At 36.6% G+C, this 15466-nt stretch overlaps 1 long non-coding RNA gene across 1 annotated transcript; it reads left to right on the top strand.

The window, feature by feature from the left end:
• Positions 1-14068: 14068 nt before the first annotated feature.
• LOC138350714 (uncharacterized) lies at positions 14069-15123 on the top strand. Its single transcript, XR_011222240.1, has 3 exons — positions 14069-14733; positions 14845-14958; positions 15067-15123. It is a non-coding gene; the product is annotated as an uncharacterized lncRNA (long non-coding RNA).
• Positions 15124-15466: the final 343 nt, after the last annotated feature.

Below are 15466 nucleotides of genomic sequence, written 5' to 3' on the forward strand. Positions count from 1 at the left end.
TGAAGCTTGTGTTGGTCTCACGTGCAACAGATGGCGCTGTTTTTTTTTTTTTTTAAACGTTTTTACCTGTCACAGGTGTTGCATCTAGATAGTAGGCATATAAAAACACGCACACATTCGAATGGAACGTTGTGTCAAAATTTCCAAGCAATTGGTGAAGAACTTTCGGAGATTAAAGCGTGTGTTGCTCCTACGTCCAAGAGATGGTGCTGTTTTTTTCCTGTCACGGGTGAGGCATGTATATAGTAGGTATATAAAAACACTCGCCTATTTCAATGTAACGTTGTGTCAAAATTTCAAAGCAATCGGTAAAGAGGTTTCGAAGATTTCCCTCTCATGAAAGACACATGAAACACAAAGTTTTTCAAAAAAAGCTAGTTTTTTCCCTTCTCAGACGTGATATCGATATAGTATGTATATAAAAACCCGCTCGGATGCAAATGGAACATTGTGTGAAAATTTCAAAGCAATCGGTGAAGAACTTTCGGAGATTAGCGATTTTGAACAAACGAACATTTCCCTTTATATATATATATATATATATATATATATATATATATATATATATATATATATATATATATATATATATATATATATATATATATATATATACACATATATATATATATATATATATATATATATATATATATATATATATATATATATATATATATATATATATATATATATATATATATATATATATATATATATATATATATATATATATATATATATATATATATATATATATATATATATTTATAGAAGCTGCCATTTCTAGATGTAACAGTCATGGAAAAGAGCGGAGGTTTCCACACTGCAGTCTACACCAAGGAAACGAACATAGGAATGTGCCAAAATGCCAAAAGCGACTGCCCAGATAGGTACTAGAGGAGTGTTGTTAACGCATATGTCGACCGTGCTCTCAGCCACAGCTCAGAATGGAAGCAAGTCGACGAAGAACTCTGTAGGGTAAGGCAGGTCCTAGTCAACAACGGCTTCTCCAATGGTTTCGTCGAAGACATCATAAGAAGGAAAGTGAAACGCCATGCAACCTCTGAAGAGACAACCAACACAACACCTATACCCCCTATTAGACTATTTTACAGGAACTTCTTTTCGACAGCTCATGAAACGAAGGAAAGGGTCCTGAAAGATATTGTTAATAGAAACGTTATCCCTACAGACAAAAATCAGAGGATACAACTGACGATTTACTATAAAACCAGAAAAACGGCCAGCCTTCTCATGAGAAACTCTCCAGACACAAAACAGAACGCTTTAAAAGAGACTAACGTCGTCTATGCCTTCAAATGCCCTCTTGGGGACTGTAAGCTCCAAAAAACCCAGTATATAGGCAAGACAACATCTCTTTCTAGGCGTTTAACGATGCATAAGCAACAGGGCTCCATTAAGGAACATATAATCTCTTCCTACAACCAAACCATCGCCAGAGAAATCCTAGTAAACAACACAGAAATCATCGATAGATACAGCGATAGCAGGCGGCTTGACGTTTGCGAGGCATTACACATCAAGAATTCAACACCAGCAATCAACAGCCAATTAATGCACAACTATATTCTACCCACCTCAAGACTCCGCTCCAATATAGAAGCATCAAGAAATATGGACCAATAGGCTTTCTACAATCACTTCAATTCAATACCCATTGTTTCAAGTTCTGGCTTGTGTTGATGAAATTAATACCTTATTAAATACCACCTCACCCCATCCACCTCACTCAAATGTAGATATAAACAAAATCGGAGATGTGTAAGTTCTATTCAGTTGCGTATGTGTTAACTAAAGTCTTTGAAAATGTAATAAGTTTTACGAAACGCGCTCAAGTGTCGGGTCAGACTAGAAATAAAAATGAATTTTGGAGAATTGATTTTTAAATTACCTCCAACAGTGAAAAGAAATGTACGAAAGATTGAGAAAATTCGTGTTAGAATTATTAATCTTACTTTTTCGGTCATTTCGGTCATTCGGTCAGAAAAAAAATTTGAGAAAATATATTATTTCAGGAAAACTTGACTTATTAGGCAAATCAGGCCTTGCATAGTAGGCTGAGAAGTGCATTCTGGCTACTAGGTACGACATATATATATATATATATATATATATATATATATATATATATATATATATATATATATATATATATATATATATATATATATATATATATATATATGTCGTACCTAGTAGCCAGAACGCACTTCTCTGCCTACTATGCAAGGCCCGATTTGCCTAATAAGCCAAGTTTTCCTGAATCAATATAATTTCTCTAATTTTTTTCTTATGAAATGATAAAGCTACCAATTTCATAATGTATGAGGTCAATTATTTTTTATTGGAGTTAAAATTAACGTAGATATATGACCGAACCTAACCAACCCTACCTAACCTAACCTAACCAATCTTTATAGGTTAGATTAGGTTAGGTAGCCGAAAAAGTTAGGTTAGGTTAGGTTAGGTAGGTTAGGTAGTCGAAAAACAATTAATTCTTGAAAACTTGGCTTATTAGGCAAATCGGGCCTTGCATAGTAGGCCGAGAAGTGCATTCTGGCTACTAGGTACGACATATATATATATATATATATATATATATATATATATATATATATATATATATATATATATATATATATATATATATATATATATATATATATGAGTATGGGTTCCAGTCACTTCTGGGGTGTGAGTTTTCAGTCGCATATAGTCCTGGGGACCATTCAGGCTTGTTTGCAATTGCATATATATATATATGTCGTAACTAGTAGCCAGAACGCACTTCTCAGCCTACTATGCAAGGCCCGATTTGCCTAATAAGCCAAGTTTTCATGAATTAATGTTTTTTCGACTACCTAACCTACCTAACCTAACCTAACCTAACTTTTTCGGCTACCTAACGTAACCTAACCTATAAAGATAGGTTAGGTTAGGTTAGGTAGGGTTGGTTAGGTTCGGTCATATATCTACGTTCATTTTAACTCCAATAAACAAAAATTGACCTCATACATAATGAAATGGGTAGCTTTATCATTTCATAAGAAAAAAAATAGAGAAAATATATTAATTCAGGAAAACTTGGCTTATTAGGCAAATCGGGCCTTGTATAGTAGGCTGAGAAGTGCGTTCTGGCTACTAGGTACGACATAGATATATATATATATATATATATATATGTCGTACCTAGTAGCCAGAACTCACTTCTCAGCCTACTATGCAAGGCCCGATTTGCCTAAAAAGCCAAGTTTTCATGAATTAATGTTTTTTCGTCTACCTAACCTACCTAACCTAACCTAACCTGGCTTTTTTTGGCTACCTAACCTAACCTTACCTATATATATAGGTTAGGTTAGGTTAGGTAGGGTTGGTTAGGTTCGGTCATATATGTACGTTAATTTTAACTCCAATAAAAAAAAAATGACCTCATACATAGTGAAAAGGGTAGCTTCATCATTTCATAAGAAAAAAATTATAGTAAATATATTAATTCAGGAAAACTTGGCTTATTAGGCAAATCGGGCCTTGAATAGTAGGCTGAGAAGTGAGTTCTGGCTACTAGGTACGACATATATATATATATATATATATATATATATATATATATATATATATATATATATATATATATATATATATATACATACATATGTCGTACCTAATAGCCAGAACTCACTTCTCAGCCTAGTATGCAAGGCCCGATTTGCCTAATAAGCCAAGTTTTCATGAATGAATTGTTTTTCGACTACCTAACCTACCTAACCTAACCTAACCTAACTTTCTCGGCTACCTAACCTAACCTAACCTATAAAGATAGGTTAGGTTAGGTTAGGTAGGGTTGGTTAGGTTCGGTCATATATCTACGTTAATTTTAACTCCAATAAAAAAAAATTGACCTCATACATAATGAAATGGGTAGCTTTATCATTTCATAAGAAAAAAATAGAGAAAATATATTAATTCAGGAAAACTTGGCTTATTAGGCAAATCGGGCCTTGCATAGTAGGCTGAGAAGTGCGTTCTGGCTACTAGGTACGACATAGATATATATATATATATATATATATATATATATATATATATATATATATATATATATATATATATATATATATATATATATATATATATATATATATATGTCGTACCTAATAGCCAGAACGCACTTCTCAGCCAACTATGCATGGCCCAATTTGCCTAATAAGCCAAGTTTTCATGAATTAATGTTTTTTCGACTACCTAACCTACTTAACCTAACCTAACCAAACTTTTTCTGCTACCTAACCTAACCTAACCGATAGAGATAGGTTAGGTTAGGTTAGGTAGGGTTGGTTAGGTTCGGTCATATATCTACGTTAATTTTAACTTCAATAAAAAAAAATTGACCTCATACATAATGAAATGGGTAGCTTTATCATTTCATAAGAAAAAAATTAGGAAAAATATATTAATTCAGGAAAACTTGGCTTATTAGGCAAATCGGGCCTTGCATAGTAGGCTGAGAAGTGCGTTCTGGCTATTAGGTACGACATATATATATATATATATATATATATATATATATATATATATATATATATATATATATATATATATATATATATATATATATATATATATATATATATATATATATATATATATCGTACCTAATAGCCAGAACTCGCTTCTCAGCCTAGTATGCAAGGCCCGATTTGCCTAATAAGCCAAGTTTTCATGAATTAATTGTTTTTCGACTACCTAACCTACCTAACCTAACCTAACCTAACTTTCTCGGCTACCTAACCTAACCTAACCTATAAAGATAGGTTAGGTTAGGTTAGGTAGGGTTGGTTAGGTTCGGTCATATATCTACGTTAATTTTAACTCCAATAAAAAAATTTGGCCTCATATGTAATGAAATGGGTAGCTTTATTATTTCATAAGAAAAAAATTAGGGAAAATATATTAATTCAGGAAAACTTGGCTTATTAGGCAAATTGGGCCTTGCATACTAGGCTGAGAAGTGCGTTCTGGCTACTAGGTACGACATATATATATATATATATATATATATATATATATATATATATATATATATATGTCGTACCTAGTAGCCAGAACGCACTTCTCAGCCTACTATGCAAGGCCCGATTTGCCTAATAAGCCAATTTTTCATGAATTAATTGTTTTTCGACTACCTAACCTACCTAACCTAACCTAACCTAACTTTTTCGGCTATCTAACCTAACCTAACCTATAAAGATAGGTTAGGTTAGGTTAGGTAGGGTTGGTTAGGTTCGGTCATATATCTACGTTAATTTTAACTACAATAAAAAAAATTGACCACATACATAATGAAATGGGTAGCTTTATCATTTCATAAGAAAAAAATTAGAAAAAATATATTAATTCAGGAAAACTTGGCTTATTAGGCAAATCGGGCCTTGAATAGTAGGCCAAAAAGTGAGTTCTGGCTACTAGGTACGACATATATATATATATATATATATATATATATATATATATATATATATATATATATATATGCGAACAAGCCTGAATGGTCCCCAGGACAATATGCAACTGAAAACTCACACCCCAGAAGTGACTCGAACCCATACTCCCAGATGCCACGCAACTGGTATGTACAAGACGCCTTAATCCACTTGACCATCACGGCCGGACAAAATGAGGTGATAGCCGAGGCTATTTGAACCACCCCACCGCCGGCACTCGGATAGTAATCTTGGGCATAGCATTTTACCAAATCACCTCATTCTTTGGGGCACACGTGAGGAACACAAATGCGAACAAGCCTGAATGGTCCCCAGGACAATATGCAACTGAAAACTCACACCCCAGAAGTGACTCGAACCCATACTCCCAGATGCCACGCAACTGGTATGTACAAGACGCCTTAATCCACTTGACCATCACGGCCGGACAAAATGAGGTGATAGCCGAGGCTATTTGAACCACCCCACCGCCGGCACTCGGATAGTAATCTTGGGCATAGCATTTTACCAAATCACCTCATTCTTTGGGGCACACGTGAGGAACACAAATGCGAACAAGCCTGAATGGTCCCCAGGACAATATGCAACTGAAAACTCACACCCCAGAAGTGACTCGAACCCATACTCCCAGATGCCACGCAACTGGTATGTACAAGACGCCTTAATCCACTTGACCATCACGGCCGGACAAAATGAGGTGATAGCCGAGGCTATTTGAACCACCCCACCGCCGGCACTCGGATAGTAATCATGGGCATAGCTTTTTACCAAATCACCTCATTCTTTGGGGCACACGTGAGGAACACAAATGCCCCAAAGTGCCCCAAAGAATGAGGTGATTTGGTAAAATGCTATGCCCAAGATTACTATCCGAGTGCCGGCGGTGGGGTGGTTCAAATAGCCTCGGCTATCACCTCATTTTGTCCGGCCGTGATGGTCAAGTGGATTAAGGCGTCTTGTACATACCAGTTGCGTGGCATCTGGGAGTATGGGTTCGAGTCACTTCTGGGGTGTGAGTTTTCAGTTGCATATTGTCCTGGGGACCATTCAGGCTTGTTCGCATTTGTGTTCCTCACGTGTGCCCCAAAGAATGAGGTGATTTGGTAAAATGCTATGCCCAAGATTACTATCCGAGTGCCGGCGGTGGGGTGGTTCAAATAGCCTCGGCTATCACCTCATTTTGTCCGGCCGTGATGGTCAAGTGGATTAAGGCGTCTTGTACATACCAGTTGCGTGGCATCTGGGAGTATGGGTTCGAGTCACTTCTGGGGTGTGAGTTTTCAGTTGCATATTGTCCTGGGGACCATTCAGGCTTGTTCGCATTTGTGTTCCTCACGTGTGCCCCAAAGAATGAGGTGATTTGGTAAAATGCTATGCCCAAGATTACTATCCGAGTGCCGGCGGTGGGGTGGTTCAAATAGCCTCGGCTATCACCTCATTTTGTCCGGCCGTGATGGTCAAGTGGATTAAGGCGTCTTGTACATACCAGTTGCGTGGCATCTGGGAGTATGGGTTCGAGTCACTTCTGGGGTGTGAGTTTTCAGTTATATATATATATATATATATATATATATATATATATATATATATATATATATATATATATATATATATATATATATATATATATATATATATATATATATATATATATATATATATGTCGTACCTAGTAGCCAGAACGCACTTCTCAGCCTACTATGCAAGGCCCGATTTGCCTAATAAGCCAAGTTTTCCTGAATTAATTGTTTTTCGTCTACCTAACCTACCTAACCTAACCTAACCTAACTTTTTCGGCTACCTAACCTAACCTAACCTATAAAGATAGGATAGGTTAGGTTAGGTAGGGTTGGTTAGGTTCGGTCATATATCTACGTTAATTTTAACTCCAATAAAATTTTTTTTACCTCATACATAATGAAATGGGTAGCTTTATCATTTCGTAAGAAAAAAATTAGAGAAAATACATTAATTGAGGAAAACTTGGCTTATTAGGCAAATCGGGCCTTTCATAGTAGGCTGAGAAGTGCGTTCTGGCTACTAGGTACGACATATATATATATATATATATATATATATATGTCGTACCTAATAGCCAGAACGCACTTCTCAGCCTACTATTCAAGGCCCGATTTGCCTAATAAGCCAAGTTTTCATGAATTAAAGTTTTTTCGTCTACCTAACCTACCTAACCTAACCTAACCTAGCTTTTTTTGGCTACCTAACCTAACATTACCTATAAATATAGGTTAGGTTAGGTTAGGTAGGGTTGGTTAGGTTCGGTCATATATCTACGTTAATTTTAACTCCAATAAAAAAAAATTGACCTCATACATAGAGAAAGGGTTGCTTTATCATTTCATAAGAAAAAAATATAGTAAATAGATTAATTCAGGAAAACTTGGCTTATTAGGTAAATCGGGCCTTGAATAGTAGGCTGAGAAGTGAGTTCTGGCTACTAGGTACGACATATATATATATATATATATATATATATATATATATATATATATATATATATATATATGTCGTACCTAGTAGCCAGAATGCACTTCTCAGCCTACTATGCAAGGCCTGATTTGCCTAATAAGTCAAGTTTTCCTGAAATAATATATTTTCTCAATTTTTTTTCTTATGAAATGATAAAGCTACTCATTTCATTATGTATGAGGTCATTTTTTTTTATTTTAGTTAAAATTTACGTAGATATATGACCGAACCTAACCAACCCTACCTAACCTATCTTTATAGGTTAGGTTAGGTTAGGTAGCCGAAAAAGTTAGGTTAGGTTAGGTAGTCGAAAAACAATTAATTTATGAAAACTTGGCTTATTAGGCAAATCGGGCCTTGCATAGTAGGCTGAGAAGTGCTTTCTGGCTACTAGGTACGATATATATATATATATATTTATATATATATATATATATATATATATATATATATATATATATATATATATATATATATATATATATATATATATATATGTCGTACCTAGTAGCCAGAACTCACTTTTTGGCCTACTATTCAAGGCCCGATTTGCCTAATAAGCCAAGTTTTCCTTAATTAATATATTTTTTCTATTTTTTTTCTTATGAAATGATAAAGCTACCTATTTCATTATGTATGAGGTCAATTTTATTTTATTGGAGTTAAAATTAACGTAGATATATGACCGAACCTAACCAACCCTACCTAACCTAACCTAACCTATCTTTATAGGTTAGGTTTGGTTAGGTAGCCGAAAAAGTTAGGTTAGGTCAGGTTAGGTAGGTTAGGTAGTCGAAAAACAATTAATTCATGAAAACTTGGCTTATTAGGCAAATCGGGCCTTGCATAGTAGGCTGAGAAGTGCGTTCTGGCTACTAGGTACGACATATATATATATATATATATATATATATATATATATATATATATATATATATATATATATATATATATATATATATATATATATATATATATATATATATATATATATATATATATATAAGCACAGGGGGATGGCACTCGAGGCACAGTGAAGTTAATGACATCATCAAGAGGATCCTCACCACTGCTGAATGCCCAGCTGAAAGAGAGCCCCATTACCTAACGCCCCGTAACTCTGATGCTCTTATTGGTCGCCCGGATGGTATCACAGTGATCCCCTGGAAGAATGGCAAGCAGTTGGTAAGGGACTACACGTGCGTATCAACCCTGGCTAACACCTACATTAACCTCAGTGTTGCACAACCAGGTGGCGCTGCCACCCACAGGGAAGCAGCCAAATCCCGTAAGTATAGAGAACTGGATCACCACTACAATTTTGTCCCCATTGCTTCTGAGACACTCGGCGCCTGGGGTAAAAGTGCTACCAGTTTTTTGAAGGAACTGGGTTCTAGGCTCATTGAAACAACAAGGGACCCGAGAGCTGCAAGCTTTCTTTTCCAGCGCCTCAGTGTGGCGATACAGAGGGGAAATGCGCACTGCATCCAGGGTTCCTGTCCGCCATCTGAGGAGCTGGAGGAACTCGACAACCTATGACAATCATCTTTGTAACCCATATGTAACTCCTTTTTTGTAACAAAGTTCAAATAAAGTAAATATATATGTGTACATACAAAAGAATGGGGGTGGTAGGAGAAGATAATATTAGTGTTCAGTGAGAAACCACAAGGTCTCCTCTGAATACTTTTTATTTTCTTCTCCGAGGCTATGGGTCCCCACATTGGCACCAGAGGTGGTACCCTCACAAACTTTTATATATATATATATATATATATATATATATATATATATATATATATATATATATATATATATATATATATATATATATATATATATATATGTCGTACCTAGTAGCCAGAACGCACTTCTCAGCCTACTATGCAAGGCCCGATTTGCCTAATAAGCCAAGTTTTCATGAATTAATTGTTTTTCGACTACCTAACCAACCTAACCTAACCTAACCTAACTTTTTCGGCTACCTAACCTAACCTAACCTATAAAGATAGGTTAGGTTAGGTTAGGTAGGGTTGGTTAGGTTCGGTCATATATCTACGTTAATTTTAACTTCAGTAAAAAAAAATTGACCTCATACATAATGAAATGGGAAGCTTTATCATTTCATAAGAAAAAAATTTGAGAAAATATATTAATTCATGAAAACATGGCTCATTAGGCAAATAGGGCCTTGCATAGTAAGCTGAGAAGTGCGTTCTGGCTACTAGGTACGACATATATATATATATATATATATATATATATATATATATATATATATATATATATATATATATATATATATATATATATATATATATGTGTGTGTATATGTCGTACCTTGTAGCCAGAACGCACTTTTCAGCCTACTATGCAAGGACCGATTTGCCTAATAAGCCAAGTTTTCCTTAATTAGTATTTTTTCTCTAATTTCTTTCTTATGAAATGATAAAGCTACCCATTTCATTATGTATGAGGTCATTTTTTTTATTGGAGTTAAAATTAACGTAGATATATGACCGAACCTAACGAACCCTACCTAACCTAACCTATCCTTATAGGTTAGGTTAGGTTAGGTAGCCGAAAAAGTTAGGTAAGGTTAGGTTAGGTAGGTAGGTAGTCGAAAAACAATTAATTCATTAAAACTTGGTGTATTAGGCAAATTGGGCCTTGCATAGTAGGCTGAGAAGTGCGTTCTGGCTACTAGGTACGACACACACACACACACATAAATATATATATATGTCGTACCTAGTAGCCAGAACTCACTTCTGAGCCTACTATGCAAGGCCCGATTTGCCTAATAAGCCAAGTTTTCATGAATTAATTGCTTTTCGACTACCTAACCTACCTAACCTAACCTAACCTAACTTTTTCGGCTACCTAACCAAACCTAACCTATAAAGATAGGTTAGGTTAGGTTAGGTAGGGTTGGTTAGGTTCGGTCATATATCTACGTTAATTTTAACTCCAATAAAAAAAAATTGACCTCTTACATAATGAAATGGGTTGCTTTATCGTTTCATAAGAAAAAAATTAGAGAAAATATATTAATTCATGAAAACTTGGCTAATTAGGCAAATCGGGCCTTGCATTGTAGGCTGAAAAGTGAGTTCTGGCTACTAGGTACGATATATATATATATATATATATATATATATATATATATATATATATATATATATATATATATATGCGAACAAGCCTGAATGGTCCCCAGGACAATATGCAACTGAAAACTCACACCCCAGAAGTGACTCGAACCCATACTCCCAGGAGCCACGCAACTGGTATGTACAAGACGCCTTAATCCACTTGACCATCACGACCGGACTAATGAGGTGATAGCCGAGGCTATTTGAACCACCCCACCGCCGGCACTCGGATAGTAATCTTGGGCATAGCATTTTACCAAATCACCTCATTCTTTGGGGCACACGTGAGGAACACAAATGCGAACAAGCCTGAATGGTCCCCAGGACAATATGCAACTGAAAACTCACACCCCAGAAGTGACTCGAACCCATACTCCCAGGAGCCACGCAACTGGTATGTACAAGACGCCTTAATCCACTTGACCATCACGACCGGACTAATGAGGTGATAGCCGAGGCTATTTGAACCACCCCACCGCCGGCACTCGGATAGTAATCTTGGGCATAGCATTTTACCAAATCACCTCATTCTTTGGGGCACACGTGAGGAACACAAATGCGAACAAGCCTGAATGGTCCCCAGGACAATATGCAACTGAAAACTCACACCCCAGAAGTGACTCGAACCCATACTCCCAGGAGCCACGCAACTGGTATGTACAAGACGCCTTAATCCACTTGACCATCACGACCGGACTAATGAGGTGATAGCCGAGGCTATTTGAACCACTCCACCGCCGGCACTCGGATAGTAATCTTGGGCATAGCATTTTACCAAATCACCTCATTCTTTGGGGCACACGTGAGGAACACAAATGCGAACAAGCCTGAATGGTCCCCAGGACTGTTGCAACATATCACCTCACCCAAATGCGAGTATATAAGACAAGCTGTTTAAGTGTTAGAATAAGTGAAACTCTGTTTATTGTTTTCAGGTTACAGTTGTGTGTGTGTAAACTAAAGTCTTTGAAAATGTAATAAGTTATTACGAAACGCGTTCAAGCGTCACGTCAGACTAGAAATAAAAATGAATTTTGGAGAATTGATTTTTCATTTACCTTCGACAGTAAAAAGAAACATAAGAAATATTGAGAAAATTCGTGTTAGAATTTTTAATCATACTTTTTCGGTCATATTTGACAACATATATATAAATAAATGTCCTTTTGATTGAAAAATTCATTAGCGATACATAACATTCTTTCATTATGTAGTCGAATCTACTGCCATATTCATTTATTGATGGTACATCATTAGTATGACTGCGTGTGTGTGTTAGTTGAACAGTTCCCAGTCAACCATTTTTCATCTCACGGTTGACATGTAATAAGAAGCACCAAAGTTCCTTTTATAAACTTGAATTTATACACAGGTGCAAGAAGTGAAGTAATTAATGGCCTTGATGCAACTCTATATTTATTATCAGTTTGACCTTTTTGCCTCATACACTAGCGATTTTATATCAGTTCCTTTCCTTCTTTTTCATTCTTTATGAGAGCTTTCTTTCTCATAAACTTTTCAAACTTCTTTCCTTATGAAGCTTGTTCCCGTCCCCCACCCACATATTTCACATTGGTATTCGAACCACCTGTGTGTCCCGGGGCCTATGTAGGCGTGGGACCCCAGATCGAGGCTATTTTCCTCAGTAATGAGAACGATTTTGGGCAAATGGGTCACCAATCAAATCCCACGAACCCAATAATGCTGGAAAAAGCGGAGCCAGTTGTATCAACAAATAAGCGATTGGAAAATGTCAATCCCTCCTCCATATATGCACAACATATTTGCTAATTAATTACAGATTTTCAGTATATATTCATATTGAGCACTTGTGATTGGATGGTTCGTGCTCACACTTGTAATAATTGCCATATTGCACGATAACATCACATTAACGTGATATATCAATAAGAAAATCAGTAGGAGTTAATGGCGTGTACCTAGGAACACCCAGTGAGCAGGTTCGAGTCCTGCTCATGACTCCAACTGATTTCCTCAATTGCAATATTTAACCGGGTGGCAACATCTGTAGAAAACGAGAGGGGGATGCAGCGTCAAAATCAGAGGTAATGGCGTTAATCATCGATAGTGCTACTGAAAACGTTTTTGAGGCAATGGAGTGACTTGTTTCCAGGTTTTGGTGATTCCCAGACATCTGTCATAAACGACTAGGCCACGACGGTACAAAAGGCGACCATCCCGGGACTCTACTGAATTCACTGGGAGGTTCTGGAGAGTAGTAGGGATGGCAACGCACAGGGGATTTTTTTTTGGGGGGAAAAAATCCCCTGTGTGAGCCATGGTTTTCAGGTCAAAAATCGTCTGTGTGAGCCATGGTTTTCAGGTTCCAATATCGTCTGTGTGAGCCAGGGTTTTGAGGTCCAATATCCCGCGTGTGAGCCAGGGTTTTCAGGTAAATTTTGTCAGTCACTGATTTTTGAAGTTTGCTAAAGTTCTTATGAGAAAAATAATTTCCAAGACATAGAAGTTTGTTAAGGCCTTATGGGACAAATTCAAGTAACGTATGTAGCTCTTTAGGGCTTCCAGGAGAACTCTACGGACATGTTTTACATGTTTTCAACTTACAAAATCCGTCTGTGTAAGCCATAGTTATTCATGTAAATTTAGAAATTCGTGTTTGTGAGCCAGGGTTTTCAGTGTTTCGTACATCACACCCCCCTCCCTCCCCCCTTACCTCGCAATCTCTCGCGTCACCTTTATTTACCTTACGCCCGGCCAGCCAGACATCGCATACAGGGTACCTCTTATCTTATCTTATCTTATCCATAATATCTGGACCGTCCCTCCTCTCTCTCTCTCCTCTTCATATTATTCTCTCTCTTGCTATTTTCTGACATACTAATATTTTATTCCTTTTTCATTAACCAGTCAGTTTTATACAAATCAACCGAAGCATCTCAATGTAACCTTTAATACTGAAACGGCCTCAGAGACTATCTAAGCTGGCCCCAGCTACCTGCCCCAGGCTATCTGCCCGAGGCAATCATCACCTGATTACCTGCCCCAGACATCTACCAGTCATTGTCGGCGTTCGCCACCGTAATAATTTATATATATATATACATTAAGCGTTAATAAAACTTATTTATTTATTTATAATTTATTTAGTCATCTAATTCATAGTTTACACAATTTATAATAAAAGAGTTTATTCCCAGTATTCGCCAATCATTCTCGCTATTAATAAAACAGCCAAACGCTCACTCAGGGGCACACTATCATTATTACGCTCATTCAGGGGCCCCCTCAGATCGCCAAAGTCTCAGAGGCCTACACTTTCAGTCAACATTCAATCTTCATCCTGTTCACAAGGTTCCCCTAGCCTAGTCATATCATCATGTCAGTGTGTCCTCTGTGCCTGTCTCCTATCAACAACGAAATCGTTCATGTGTGTCAAACACGATGTTTAACATGCCTAGGTGAAATGTCCATCAACGCTCTTCAAGAATGCAGACTGTACTGTATAGGATGCAATGGGCCTACACCGCCTGGACATTTTGACGTAACCTGTACCAGCTGTGGACAACTCTATTGTGCAAATCGTAAGTACCGCTTTTTCTCGCACATTCAATAAACTTTCAAAGAAAATATATATCCGAAACACACATACATACATACAGACAGTCAATTTATATATATTATTTTCATTTCAGTTCATGGTTCTACTTCCTGCCCATACTGTCGTTTCTCCGTTAACCGGGAGCCTCCCACCGAAGCCAGAAACGTCATTGATCCTCCACCCAAACGCCGTCGCATCATAAATAACCGTACGTTTTCACAATAATTTTCGTAATTTTAAAAGTTATTAATTGTATATTTTAACAAGTGTATAAACAAGTAATAAGTACTCATACAAAAAAATATTTCCATTACAGGAGTTCCTATTCGTGATCAAGAGAATCTCATACTTGGTGGAATCAACATCCCAGCTCGTAAGTAATATTATTATTTATCTGTAATTCAGTTTTTCCTCTTATTTAAACTTTTTGTTTTTCCTCTTAATAATAATTCCTCTTATTTACACAATATTTTCCTATTAAGGTTTTCAAATCCTCTTATTGTTTTCAAATGTGTTTTCCTCTTAATGTTTATTCATTGCTAATATTATATTACAGAATCGCCCCTGGATTCAACCCAACCCTCTGAGTGGAGCACACCTGTACGCAGTCAACCCCGGCTGTCCCAGGATCTAGAAGAAGATGCACCAGACGGCAACCAGCATGCATCTTCAGATGAAGAAGAAGAAGACAATCAACCCCCTGTTCACGACATATC

This window comes from Procambarus clarkii, chromosome 47 (assembly GCF_040958095.1).
Source record: "Procambarus clarkii isolate CNS0578487 chromosome 47, FALCON_Pclarkii_2.0, whole genome shotgun sequence".
Classification (NCBI taxonomy): domain Eukaryota; kingdom Metazoa; phylum Arthropoda; class Malacostraca; order Decapoda; family Cambaridae; genus Procambarus; species Procambarus clarkii.